This window comes from Balaenoptera physalus (genome assembly GCF_965194825.1).
Source record: "Balaenoptera physalus genome assembly, chromosome: 16".
NCBI classification, from domain to species: Eukaryota; Metazoa; Chordata; class Mammalia; order Artiodactyla; family Balaenopteridae; genus Balaenoptera; species Balaenoptera physalus.
The window spans coordinates 40727862-40741483 of NC_138898.1; the positions used below are offsets into that span (position 1 = coordinate 40727862).

At 39.5% G+C, this 13622-nt stretch overlaps 1 pseudogene across 1 annotated transcript; it reads left to right on the forward strand.

The window, feature by feature from the left end:
* The first annotated feature begins 4364 nt into the window (after positions 1-4364).
* LOC309644714 (transmembrane protein 14A pseudogene) lies at positions 4365-12446 on the forward strand (annotated as a pseudogene). The gene has a single exon. The product of its transcript is annotated as a transmembrane protein 14A pseudogene (transcript).
* Positions 12447-13622: the final 1176 nt, after the last annotated feature.

Consider the following 13622-nt stretch of genomic DNA (forward strand, 5'->3'; position numbering starts at 1 on the left):
ATTAAATTTGTGTTGGAGCAAAGTAAGACACCATGGCAAATTTCTATTTCACATTAGGAAGTATAAATGTTTAAGTCAGATAGTTTAGAGATGCTTATACTCGAAGAGGCCTTTTTGTAGTTCTCCAAAGACCTTAACTGTTGTATAGCAATCAGTGATACCTCTGTCTTCATGGACTAGAAAATAGAGGTTACACGGGAACAGAATACAAGTTTTGGATTCTGTTTATTGTTCTTTCCACTGGCCTGTTGGCTACACATGTTTAGAAGTTCACAGTGGTCCATATGGGTATCTATGTATACTAAAGATGCTTCTAACATTGGAATCCCCAGAAAAGAGAGTAGGGCTAAACAGATATTGGTTAAGGGACTGGTTTTACATTAAGACTCTAAACATAACACTGAGAATGCAAAGGGGTGAGAAAAAAAGTAGGTGTAAGTTAAAACTAAGCAATAAATCAAATTTACTTCAATATCAAAAGGTTAATTATAAATTTTAAAATATGATAATAACTTCAAAGATAAGCAATAACTTCATAGTTTATTCTGTTGTGAAATAATGTCCTTGCAATTTATGACATTTGGCTAGCAGAGTTGTTTTTTCAATAATTGAAAAAATTTTAATATTAGAAGTGTTTAAATTTCCAATTATTCTTGAATCCTCAGAAGGTCTGATAACATGAGACCTCTCATTCCCACATGGCAACTATAGACAGGGGCTGGAAATGTAGCTGCTTCTTTTACAAAGGGGCAAGGTACCTAGTTTTTAGTTCACTTTCTTTATTCATTTATATTCCCTGCCTACCTTTTGCTCAAGAGAGTAAATCAATCTTGAATTTCCTTATGAATTTATATTACTAGGGGAAAGAAATGAAAACTTATGATGAACTCTGATTAGCGTAGCCATTATACTTGAAAGGGGCAGCAAATAAGTTTATCACTCTCTTTAGACATTTTATTTCAGGGAAAGGATTTTTTTTTCTTTAATATTTTTCCATTGAGTTCTTTCTGACTAGCTGCCCAGTCAGATGACCTAACGCCTAAACACTGTGAGTTAACACAATATCTAGGGGTTACATAGATTTCCACCAAAGCTTCCATGGTCCTGATGCAAGCACTTATCAGACTTGATGCCAGTGTGATCTGCATTGTAGCTGAGAAACCTAGTCCTTTCCTGTATTATCCCCACTAATACTAGTCCACTTTTCCCTAAGAAAAGTGTATAATCTGCCTGAAGTCACTCTCAATATTTTGTGGGAAAGTTTCAACGTCCTCTGTGAAGGGTTAGGCTCTTCTACTCTAACTGTAAATGATTTGCTTCCGAATTGACTGGGCTATGACAAGATTCTCAAAATACATGTTTCAGACAAGTAAGTCAATTTACTTAGTTACTTACTGTATGTTCTTCAAAACAACCATCACCAAGCAAGACGGGCACTGTGCTGGCTCTGCCATTTCTATAAAAAGATTCTAGAAGAACTCTACTTTCGAGTCTTATTCATTTTTCACACGTTAGAAAGAGAGAAAGGCATTTAGCTGGTTTTCCATGCGAGGAATAGAATCCATTAGGACAATTAATAGAGACATGAACAATGCAAGCTTAGAATGAGACTTCCCAGCCTCCTAAAATAAAAGCTAATTAATCAAGGTCATTCACCCCTTTCTTGATGATCTCACAGCACAAGGACTGTTCCTCAATAAAAGCTCTTTTTCTATTCTGTGACTTACTACAGCTACTCGTGTACTAATTGTCAGAGGCCTGTATCTTCAGCATCTTTAGATGCACCATAGTAACTAGCTCCTTGGTCTGCCCAAAGCAAGCCCTCAGTAAATGCCAGCAATCCACTGACTGACTCACACAGTGCCTAACTGAATACTCTTTATGTTCCTGCTCTGGGCAGGTACATCTCTTTCCTCCATCAAGTTGATTCCAGTGTCCCATTAGCTCTAGTGACTTTCTGTCCCATCTACCCTTCTCTCTTCATCCCTCCCTCCTTGGCCCAGGATCAGGGATGGGCCACCTCTCATTTGGACTCTTGCAATCTCATCCCTATTGTCCTCCCTGCCACTGTGGTCCTTCTAATACTAAATTCTGAACATGACACTCCTTTTCAAACTCTTCAGTGCCCTCCCCTCCCTGCAAAATGAAAATTCTTGGGATAATATACAAGGTCTGCCCACCTGCCCACCTGTCTAACTTACATTTCCCGTTAAACCCAGGATCCTATTGTAAATTCCGGTATAACCAAACAATGTTCCAACATACCACCTCTCTGAGATCCTTTCTTTAGGTAGGCTGTTTCCTTGGCCTGGAATGTGCACCCCTACCTGTGGGCCTGGGCAACTGCCACTCATTCCTCTCTGCTCCAAACGGCCTCCTCTGAAACCTTCCCTTACTTCCCTGACAAGACACAGTTGATCTCACTGCACCTGGAGCACACCTCCAATAGAGTACGCCTCACATTGTAATCCAATTTGTTTGGAAGTGTTTCTCACTCATGGACTGTGAATTCCTCCAGGGAAGCAGCTGGCTCTGTTCTTATTTGAATCCTTGGTACTTGTTACTAACAGGTTGAGGGAGCTCTAACCAGAGAAGGCACTCAATTCATCTTGATTGAATGCAAGAAAGGACAAGGGTTGACTAGTCATTTCCTTGAAAACTTCATTCATCTATTCATTCATCTATTCATATTCTGTATTCATCCATTTATTGACTGCTTCCTAAAAATGGGTAGATTATTGTAATGGACACCCCTGAGAGGCTTAGTAAAAATGAGGCCACTTCACTTGTCAGGCCAGAGGCACTGAAAGCCAAGCTAACACACCTCAGAGTTTTGCTCAGGGACAATGTAGGCCAATTATTAGGGACAACACGTAAATATAATAAAGAGAATAATGCACATCACCATCACCATCATCATCATCATAATGGTATCTCACATGTGTACATCACTTCACAGTTTATAAAGAACTTAGATCTTTGCAACCTAGTTATCACAATTTAAACCACTAGAAATACTTGGGAGGGGGGGTTCTGGGTTGCGATCGTCTCTAATTTATTAACATAAATGAGGCTTAGAAAGATTACGTGGCTTGTCTAAGTTTACTTCGTGTGATAGCCCAGTTCTTTACCCTTTCCTGTACACATACCTTTAGCCATCAAACTTTGCAGTTCTTCCACTTAGACTCTGGCTCTACCTACATAACTTACTTTGACTAACGGGATGTCAGCAAGCATAATACCAGCAGAGGTTTGAAAAGCCGATGCACACCTGGGCTTCCTTGCTCTTGCCCTCTGCCATCACCACAGGAAGCACCTGCCCGGGCTAGCCTGTTGGTCCCAGAGGAAGGAGGAAAAATACCCAGAGCAGAGACTAGTCACCTCTGACATCCAAACCATGACTATATAGACAGCTAAGAATCTAGACACGTGGGCTTCCCTGGTGGTGCAGTGGTTGAGAATCTGCCTGCTAATGCAGGGGATGCGGGTTTGAGCCCTGGTCTGGGAAGATCCCACATGCCGCGGAGCGGCTGGGCCCGTGGGCCACAATTACTGAGCCTGCGCGTCTGGAGCCTGTGCTCCACAACAAGAGAGGCCACGATAGTGAGAGGCCCGCGCACCGCGATGAAGAGTGGCCCCCGCTTGCCACAACTAGAGAAAGCCCTCGCACAGAAACGAAGACCCAACACAGCCATAAATATATAAATAAATAAATAAATAAATAAATAAATAAATAAATAAATAAATAAAAGCAGCCACCCATTCACTTTAAAAAAAAAAAAAAAGAATCTAGACACGTGAGTGAACTGGGTCAAGGCTAGAAAGAACTGCTTAGTTCGGCCCAGACTAAGTCATTACCCTCAGATTCATGAACTAACTATATGCTTATTATTTTAAGCCACTTAATTTCAAGGTGGTTATATATAAGGGATTATTATGACAATCTACCCAGTTAATAAAATCAAAACCAGGACTAGAGAAGATTCTTATTGCAGTCATTCTTTACAGATATTGGCAAATCTGTAGACATTAGGCGCCTGGGTATTGAAGGTTGAACATATCCAATTTAAAGAGTCCAGGTGCCTCTCCATTTCCTGGGGAGTATCAACCTTGCGTAGTCCTGTGACTCAGTGAGAGAGTACAGATAGACTTCTGTATATCATGGACAGCTCATAATTTTCTAACTTCCAAAGTATCCCTCCTCTCAGAAAAACAATGTTTTTATAGCATAATATCCCAGGCTATGCTAAATTGTGATTTGGAGACCAGTTGGAGTTAGATGAAGGCACCCACTCATGGGAGGCAGTTCCTGGGTCAGAAATGGGAGGAAGGAAGAGATGGATGAAGAGGCCAGTAGGAGATGTTTCTTCCAAGCCCCTCTAGCAATCAAGTATAATGACCCCAGGGAGAGAGGAAGGTCATGACACGGGATCCAGAACATGGGATTTGGCCAGCTGGGTCAGGACAAGAGGATGCAGGTGGAGGCAGAGATAATGCTTTGGGGCCCAGGTAACAAAGAATCTCTTAGAGTGGAACCCAGAATATGACTCTCGTGAAGGGAGAACAGAATGCTCTTCGGTAGCCCTGGACCTTGGCAGCATTTGTTGTGCTGGGCAGAACCGCTCTTGGTGGAGACATGGTACTCTTAGGGGCTTGGCATCCGTGGTTCTGAGTGAACCACGCCTCATGCCTCACCACATGTCTCATGGGTACCAAACACTAGCGAGTGGTCAGGGACAAAATCCAGAAGCAGTGTCCTCTGGGCTAAATGGACAATCAGAAATAACCAGGTGGCTTTGAAGTGGGTGTTAAGGCCCTGCGTTTATGTAGGTGGGAACTAGGGACAACAAAGCCAATTTTAGTGTGAAAATCAGCGTTTAATCTAGAGGCTAGTGATGCCAAGAGGCTCAGCTTCCAACTATTAAAATTAAAATTGAGAGTGCTGAGAGGTAGCGCGCAGAGTCAGAAGGCGCTGGCGGCGGGGTCAGCTTCCGGACCGTAGCAAGTATTTACTGAGCACCTGCCTAGTGCCTGGCAGTGAGGTTGATGCTGTGAGAAAGACAAGACGAACTGAACCTGAGCTTAGTCCTCAAGGAGCTGGACTGGCCCAGAGGAGAGAGAAATTCAACGGAAGTAACTCTGCACCAGACTTGACCTTGCCAATGGACCTGGTTGGTTTTGGTTATGCAGCCCTGGTGACATTCGTAAGCATTTTGGGATATAAGCAGAGAGGTGGTGTTCCATCTTTGATTGCTGGTCTTTTTTTTGGATTTTCGGTTGGTTATGGAGCTTTACTATGTCTCCAATGACAAGCAAGGTGTAAAACTATCACTGTTTACAGCTTTCTTCCTGGACACCACAATGGGGGTGAGGTTTAAGAGATCCAAGAAAATCATGCCAGCTGGGCTGGTTGCAGGTTTAAGCCTCACGATGATTCTGAGACTTGTCTTATTGCTGCTCTTGTCTCACTCTGAGAATTTGGAGGAACTGAAACCTAAATTCGTGTCATTCTGATGTAACGGGCAGAGCCTATTCTTTGCACTGGAAAGATAAATTTCAATATGGAAAGTTCAACATGGTCTTGTTTTATGTTACAAACTATAAAAGAAATACCATCAGCTCTAATATGGACAATAGTTTGAGGGTTTTTTTTTAAACAAATGGTTTAACTGTTTTCTAATTATCACATACTGGTTTCATTAAAGATATTTAATAAATCGTGATACACTCTTTGATTTGCTGTCATGTTTTATAGATGCGGTATTTTTTTTGATAGTTCCAAATACTCATGTCTGAAATAATTTTAAATTAAACTACAACTTACCAGATGATGGAATGCCCCTTAAGTGGGCTTCACAGAATGCTAATGTTATCTATTTGTCATTTGTGTTATATTTGAAATTATTTTTTTTCCATTTTAATTGTATTACTGCCAGTGTTTTTTTTTTTCCTTAAAAAACTTCAGCCTCAGCACACTCTGTACCAACAGAACATATTCAGTATTCAAATAAAACACATTCTGTTTTAAAAAATTAACTTAAATTAAAATTGAAAAGTAGTATCTCCATGATGTAATACCACACCTACCAGAAGGAATCAGATGAAAAAAGACATAATATGAAGTGTTGGCAAGGATAAGAAACATGAACTCTCACACAACGCTGGTGGGAGCGTAAATTTGTACAACCACTACTGTTGAGCAATGTCTACTAAGGCTGACTTATTCAAATCCTCTGACTCAGCAATCCTCCTTCTAGGTATAAGTCCAACAGAAATATGTCCCTGTGTCCACCAAAGACATGTATAAGAAAGTTCACAGCACCACTATTTGAACAGGGAAAAACTGGAAAACAGCCACAATGCCTATCGATAATCACACTGGATGACTAAATTTTGAAACAGTCACACATGGGATACTATACAGCAAACAGAATGACCTACAACCACCCCCAATAATCTGAAAGGAGCTCACAAACTTAATACTGAGCAAAGGAAGACACAAAAGAGACATACTGTATGATTCCGTTTATAGAAAATTTGAAAACAGGCAAAATGAATCAACGCTGTCAGAAATGAGGATGGTGTTATCCTGGGGAATTGGGCAGTGGTGTCCAAAAGGGCATGAGGTGGGCTTTTGGATGATGGTCATGCCCTGTTTCTTGGTGAGAGTGCTGGTTACATGGATGCTTTTAGGTTGTGAAAATTAATTGAGTTGCACACTTATGCACCGTTTTCCATGTGTATGTTATACTTTGATAAAAATATTAAAATTTGGTATTAAACATCAAGTCGAAGTAATATGATGTGATATGATGTAATAAAAATTTGGTTGTCTTACAAATAGCTGACACTGTGTAGTGTTGATAGTGTCGGCTATTTGTAAGACAACCAAATTTTTTTTTTTTTGGCCACGCCTCACGGCTTGCGTGGTGCAGGACTGAACCTGCACACTCGGCAGTGAAAGTGTGGAGTCCTAACCACTGGACCACCAGGGAATTCCAACAACCAAATTTTTATTTCAGCAAATAATGCTCTCTGAATTTTAGCTTTCTCATTTTAAAGATGGGGAAAATGATATCTGTTCTATTCATATGGTTGATTTGAAAATCAAGTGAGTTAATGGGTATAAAGAAAACTTCATAAACTGTGAAAATGTATACACATGGAAGATATTCCTGTTGGAAAAAAGTAGAGGAGGTTTCGATTTTAATTTTTAAATGACTTTTCACTGTTAAGGAATAGCTCCCTTTGGCAAATGATAGTAATTGTAAGTGTTTTGGATCAAATTTTGAAAAGCAGGTTTGTCAGTTGTATAATGGTCTTTAATGTGCCCAGATTGTTGCTTTTGTTTCAGAAAACAGAAAATTACATGATAGCTTGTAAATGGCACATTCAATTTCACACACTGAGAATGCTTGAAAAGTAAAAGGTCCACATATAATGCAGGAACTCAAATTTAATGGCATCAAATGATACATAATTTGATTCGTTCAGCCACATTTCCAGAAATTAATCACTGAGTGTTAGTGTCTTTCTGTCCTTTGTGACTTGGTTTGTCAAAAGAAAACTGCCCTTTTTGCCATATCACTACTAATCAGCATTAGACGTTCTTTGGATTTAGCATTTCAATCCAGTGCTCAGCAACTGGAAACATTTTAAAAGGTCAGACTGCTACTCCCTTATTCAATTTACTAAAGTTTCACAAACATAATGAGCCTCCCAAGATGCTTAGAAACACCTTTAGAAATCAATGGAAACTTTGTTAGAGCAAAAATTGGGAGAAAAGATTAGGAGAGGCAATTGGAATGAATGACCTGCAGCTTCTTCCTCTCCCACTGATGTTTTTTCTCTAGATCAGAGTGCCTGAACAGTACCACAGTTGAACTTTTAGGATGGCTAATTCTTTGTGGGGTGGGAGCTGCTATCCTGTGCATTATAAGATGTTTAGCAGCAGCCCTGACCTCTAACCACCTGATGCCAATAGTCCCCTCCCCCCACATTGTGACAACCAAAAAGGTCTCCAGCCATTGCCAAATATCTCCAGGAAGGGAGAGGGGGTTAAAATTTCCTCCAGGTGAGAACAACTGCTCTGGATGGAAATCTGCTAATGCCTTTGTCTTCAGATCTTCTCCAAGACGTTGACACCTTTGTACAATTTTCCCAAACTTTCTGGAAACAGTCTGGATGTAAGGTGCCCTGCTAAGGTGTGCAAGTAACCGGGTGGTTTGGCAAACCCATGTTGTTCTCTGGCACAGTGGGTCACTGCCTGCTGTGAACATCTTTAGAGCATACCTCCATTGAGAGCATCACATTTTGAGAAGATCAGAGAGGACTAGAAATCAGAGGAGAAGAGGCAATCACTGAGGGGAATGAAGATAATATTCAGGTCTGCCTGGGAAGGGACTTGATGACGCCTCTCCGTGTCTGTGTTTACAAGGTGCATGTGGAGCTGCCCTGCTCACATCTCCTCACACTTACTGGTGCAAAACGTCTGGCTTCCAGATGCCAGCAGTTGAGATTCTTTGCCTTTTTTCTGGCCACTGAACCACCTTCAGCTCACAAGCAAAGATTGAATGGAAGTGAAGGGAAATCAGTTTCCCTGGGAGCAGAACCTCAGTCTTTGATGGACTGGATGAGAATTGATGGATAATGATCCCAGCTCCCTCCAGCCTCGACTGGGACATCTCTGGTGTGTGTTCCCCACTCGGTCCCCCCCAGTCCCGCACAGGACCGAGCTCCAGCTGGTAACCTGGCTGCGTCCCATTCACTGTTTCACTTGCCCGCTTCACCCTCAGTGTTTCCTTGGATCACCTCCAAACACACTACTTGCACTTGAATCCTGTTTGGAGGTTTGGTTCTGAGGAAAATCAAAGCTAAATGGTCTGGTGGGATATGACTTTTTGCTGTCACATTCTGGAATATTCCAAACCCACAAAGCTAACATTGGGAGAATCAGACTCCACAGGGCTTCTCAGGGTCCAAGTTATTTGATCAGAAAGAATACCTTCTCCAGCTTTATGGGGAGCTGCACAGTAATAACCCTTTTTAGAAGGGCAAACAGCACAATACAAGTAGGTAGTGTTTTATTCGTCTGTTTTTTGTCATTTACTCATGGGGGCACAGAATGTTGCATGGTAATTCACAGCTCTATGAACTGTAATTTACTCTTATAAGGTTATAATATAGTAACAAACAATTTACAATGCCTGTTTAAAGGGAAAAAGAAAAAAGATTTCTATAGGACTCTGAACCTCCACAGATGCCAAGTAAGCAAACCCAGAGAAGGAAATGTACTTGCTTTTATTTCTTAAAAGCATAGCTCAGTCATATAACCAAGTGATAAAATATAGTGCCTCTTACTTTAATGTCTGGGTTTAAGAAAATCTCTCTATATAACTCTTTAGTATGTTTTCCTCAAAATTCAACCGGGTTTAATGTCTGGGTTTAAGAAAATCTCTCCATATAACTCTTCAGTATGTTTTCCTCAAAATTCAACCGGGAATGGTTTTAAATGATGAATTGAGCCATCAATTACGAGGAAATGCAGTGAAAAACACACGTGTGAACTACAAACGTTAAATGGATAACAGACAAGTAGGAAGTGTTTATCAACACTGTCTGCATATGAGAACTTGTTACTCAATCTTTTTGAAATCAGGTTTAGAATTCTGATGAAATACATAGCATTTAAAACCTTTTTAGAGGGGCTTCCCTGGTGGTGCAGTGGTTGAGAGTCTGCCTGCCAATGCAGGGGACACAGGTTCAAGCCCTGGTCTGGGAAGATCCCACATGCCGCAGAGCGGCTAGGCCCGTGAGCCACAACTACTGAGCCTGCGCGTCTGGAGCCCATGCTCCACAACAAGAGAGGTCGCGACAGTGAGAGGCCCACGCACCGCGATGAAGAGTGGACCCCGCTCGCTGGAACTGGAGAAAGCCCTCGCACAGAAACGAAGACCCAACACACCCAAAAATAAATAAATAAATTAATTAAAAAAAAAAAAAACCTTTTTAGAACTCAAGACTGCACAGTGTTTTAAACATATCTGTTTACTGATTGTTGGGTTAATCAAAGATTGTATTCATTTTTGTTATTTACCCATATAATCAACTTAAAAAAGAGGTTTTAAAAGTGTAAAAATGACTAAACCTCAAAGAAAAGTTCTACAAGACAGAAGGATACTAATAAAACTTGAGAGAGATCCCATTTACAATAGGAAGAGATAGTCAACACTGCAATACCGAAGAGATTTAAAAAAAACCTTGCAGAGTAAGAACAACTGGAAATGTATGGAATCAAACGTGATAGGACTAACCAAATAAGACCTAGGCATGGCAGATTAAATTAATTAATGCCTGTATCCATTCTGGGCTTGCCAATGTGGCTTACTTTGGCTAATGAAACAGCGTCAACTTGATGTAATTAGAGGCCTTAAAATGTGCTTCGTTATTTTCACACAGTTTCTGGAGGGCCACCACTGCTCTGAGAACACACCTGGGCTAGCCTGCTGGAGACTAACAGACCACGAGGAGCAGTGCTGAGTTATTCCAGTTGACTATCCTAGACTAGCTTCCAGGCAGCCCACCTGGCCCAGAAGCAGAACTGCACAGCAGACCCAGAGATTCGATGGAAGTAATAAAGGTTGTTGTCTTAAAGCCACTAATTCCTAGCGTGGTTTATTACTGAGAGGTATTAGATATACCTGATATGTTAGGTACAGATAATCAATAATGACTGGAGTAGAAAACAAGGTGGGCAATTTTTGCCATGAATGTGAGTTAGCTCTTATACTGGCAGTAGGATGTTGGGTGCAAGAGTTAAACATATTAAATAAATGTAGGCATCATAGAAAAGTTTTGTGATCCCATTGTCAGAGGTAATTTCTCTATTAGGAGATTTTCTAAACAATCATAAAGTAAAAATTCCACAGAACAAATACAGAAGTGCCAATACTCAACAGTTCTCACCAAGCACTGAAGTTAAATCTTTACCTGGAATTGTCCGTGTTACATCAGAACTCATGGCCTGATTAATCAAAGCTTGGAATTTTATTAGCAATTGTTAATTTTATTAAGAAATACTAGTGATGCACATGTGCCACATATGCTATATATGCTACACCACTAGTACGTTTCAGCATGATTTTTAAATGCTATTGGTTTCAAGTAAAGAACAATTGACACTGGTTTCATAATATTTAAGGTTTGATAATGCCTTAAATAAAACTAGTGATTCTCAAACTTTGTTCCATATTAGAATCACCCGAATTTCTTTTTTAATCCCAATGCCCAGGTGACGCCCTAGAGCAAATACACTAGAATCATGGGACCATGACACAGGCATCAACATTTTTTCATCTTTTCTCGGGTGATTCCAATGTGCAGCCACTTTTGAGAACCAAAAACCTAGTCCTAGATCTGTGCTGTCCAGCTCGATAGCAACTAGTCACATGTGGCTACTAATTATTTGAAATTGCAGTCTGAATTAGGATGAGCTGTAAGAGGAAAATACAAGCCAGATTTTGAAGATGTAGTGTGAAAGCAAATGTAAAATATTTCATTAATAATTTTTTATATTTATTACATGATGAAATGATAATATTTTGAATATCTGGATTAATAGATTATTGAAGTTAATTTCACCTAGTTTTACTTTTTAAGATGTTACTAGAAAATTTTATATTTCATATGTAGCTCAAATTTGTGGCTAACATTTCTTTCTTAGACAGCACTGACCTAGACTGTCCCATTAAACTAGAATATAAGGTATATAAATAATTTTAATATTCATGTGACTTTACAAAACCTTGCTTAATGAAGTATGTGTTTACATTCTGGAAAACTGGATATAATTTTCTGTAGTGTAGGAGGTTCATTTTTAAAGAAACAACCCTCTATAACCCAGTACTGAGTTTGTTGCACTGTTTTTGTAGTTGCTTATGCGAAATAATTTACATGCATTTAATTTTTATGATTATACTCAATTTAATATTTTAAATGTCATATTGATGGAAAGTTTACTTAGGATTTAAAACTACAGGTATAATTAAAATGTGCAAAAGTCATCTTATTGAAAAGTTGTGTGTCAATGACATATTGTCAGTGGGATAAAATATTAAAGGGAAGAGGGAGGTAGAACTGGAAAAAATAACAGATATTGTGCCTGCTAGCCATTTTATATTATATTTTGATTTTTCATGATCAAATATTCTTATAGTAAGAAATACTTATATTGCCATTCTCTTTACTGAGTAGGCAACATTCTACTTGTGATACTCACCAGGCTGAATTCTTTTGAATAGTATTAATTTTAAAAAATCATGGAGAGAGGATGCTGTGTCTGAATCTGTAGTGCAGAGATATGTTTTAGTTCTAATTTTAAACCATTTAATGTGAGCACATTGGTTAATTCTGCAAGGCACCATTCCAGAGTTGGTAATTTTTAAAAAAAATTTTTTTTAAAAATTAAAAAAAATTTTTTTTTAAAATTTAACTTATTTCACATCTCCTATTATCATCATTACTACTCATCAGATGATAATTAACATCCATGGCTGGAGGCCATTCCTTTCAATTTTATTAAAACTCTTCCTTTTCTAGTATAGAGTTTCCTTTAATCCCAGATTAATTTATTTCCCACTCACTGTGGCAAAGCTCCTGAAATGAATATATTCACAAATTCTTATAATAAAAGAACATCCTGATTATTTAAAAATTACTAAAATGCTGTGTATTTTCCCTAAATCACTTGCTTTTGTCAGTCCTGCAGTTGGCTTACTCTCATCCACAGTGGAATATTTCATTCTCAGCCAAAAGGAAAAAGGGGGTCACATCATGACAGCCCTGGCTACAGAACAAACATGATGGCCATCTCCGTCCACCTGGTTCATGGTTTCCAACTCAATTATTCCTTGTCCTTTTATGAACTCCAATCCCCACTGTCTGTTATTGTCATGTTAGATTTTTATGTATTCTCCTCATAAATTTTCATGAGGTCAGGGGAATTTACCTAAGTTATTTTTTTTGAACTCTAAAGTTAAATTCTCCTTTAAACAAAACAACAGCCATGACGGAAAAAGAAAGAGGAAACGAGGAAAAGAGGAGCTTTTACCTCTGAATGGCTTGTAAAGGCCCCTCCTGTCTCACCCTCTCTTATTATACCCTGTAAACTCTGAACTGAAGCAAGTGAGTCAGGGGAATGGGAATGTTATTTTATTTAATATTTACCAGCTTTGCTCAAACTTTTTTTAAAAGATGCTGCTCTACCCCATTGGCTTGTGCCAAACCAAACTGTGCAACCTGAGGGCCACAGTGGAGGCAGGATGAGGAGAGGGAGCCCCCAGAATCAACTTCCTGAACAAAGTACAACTGGCTCAATCATTTATGCCCCTCCTAAGGCGCTTGCCACATTCTGCCTTACATTATAGCTATGAACTCATAGGCTATTTGATCAGTTCCCCAAGGGCAGGGATGTTGCCTGGTACATAACAAATGGCAATATCTGTAGATTAAATGGAATATCTTATCCATTTTTGCATGCTCCCAATAGCTACAGGATTGCCCCAAAAGGGATTCAATAAACACACTGATTGAATGCTATATCATGCATCTACTCTGAGATTGAG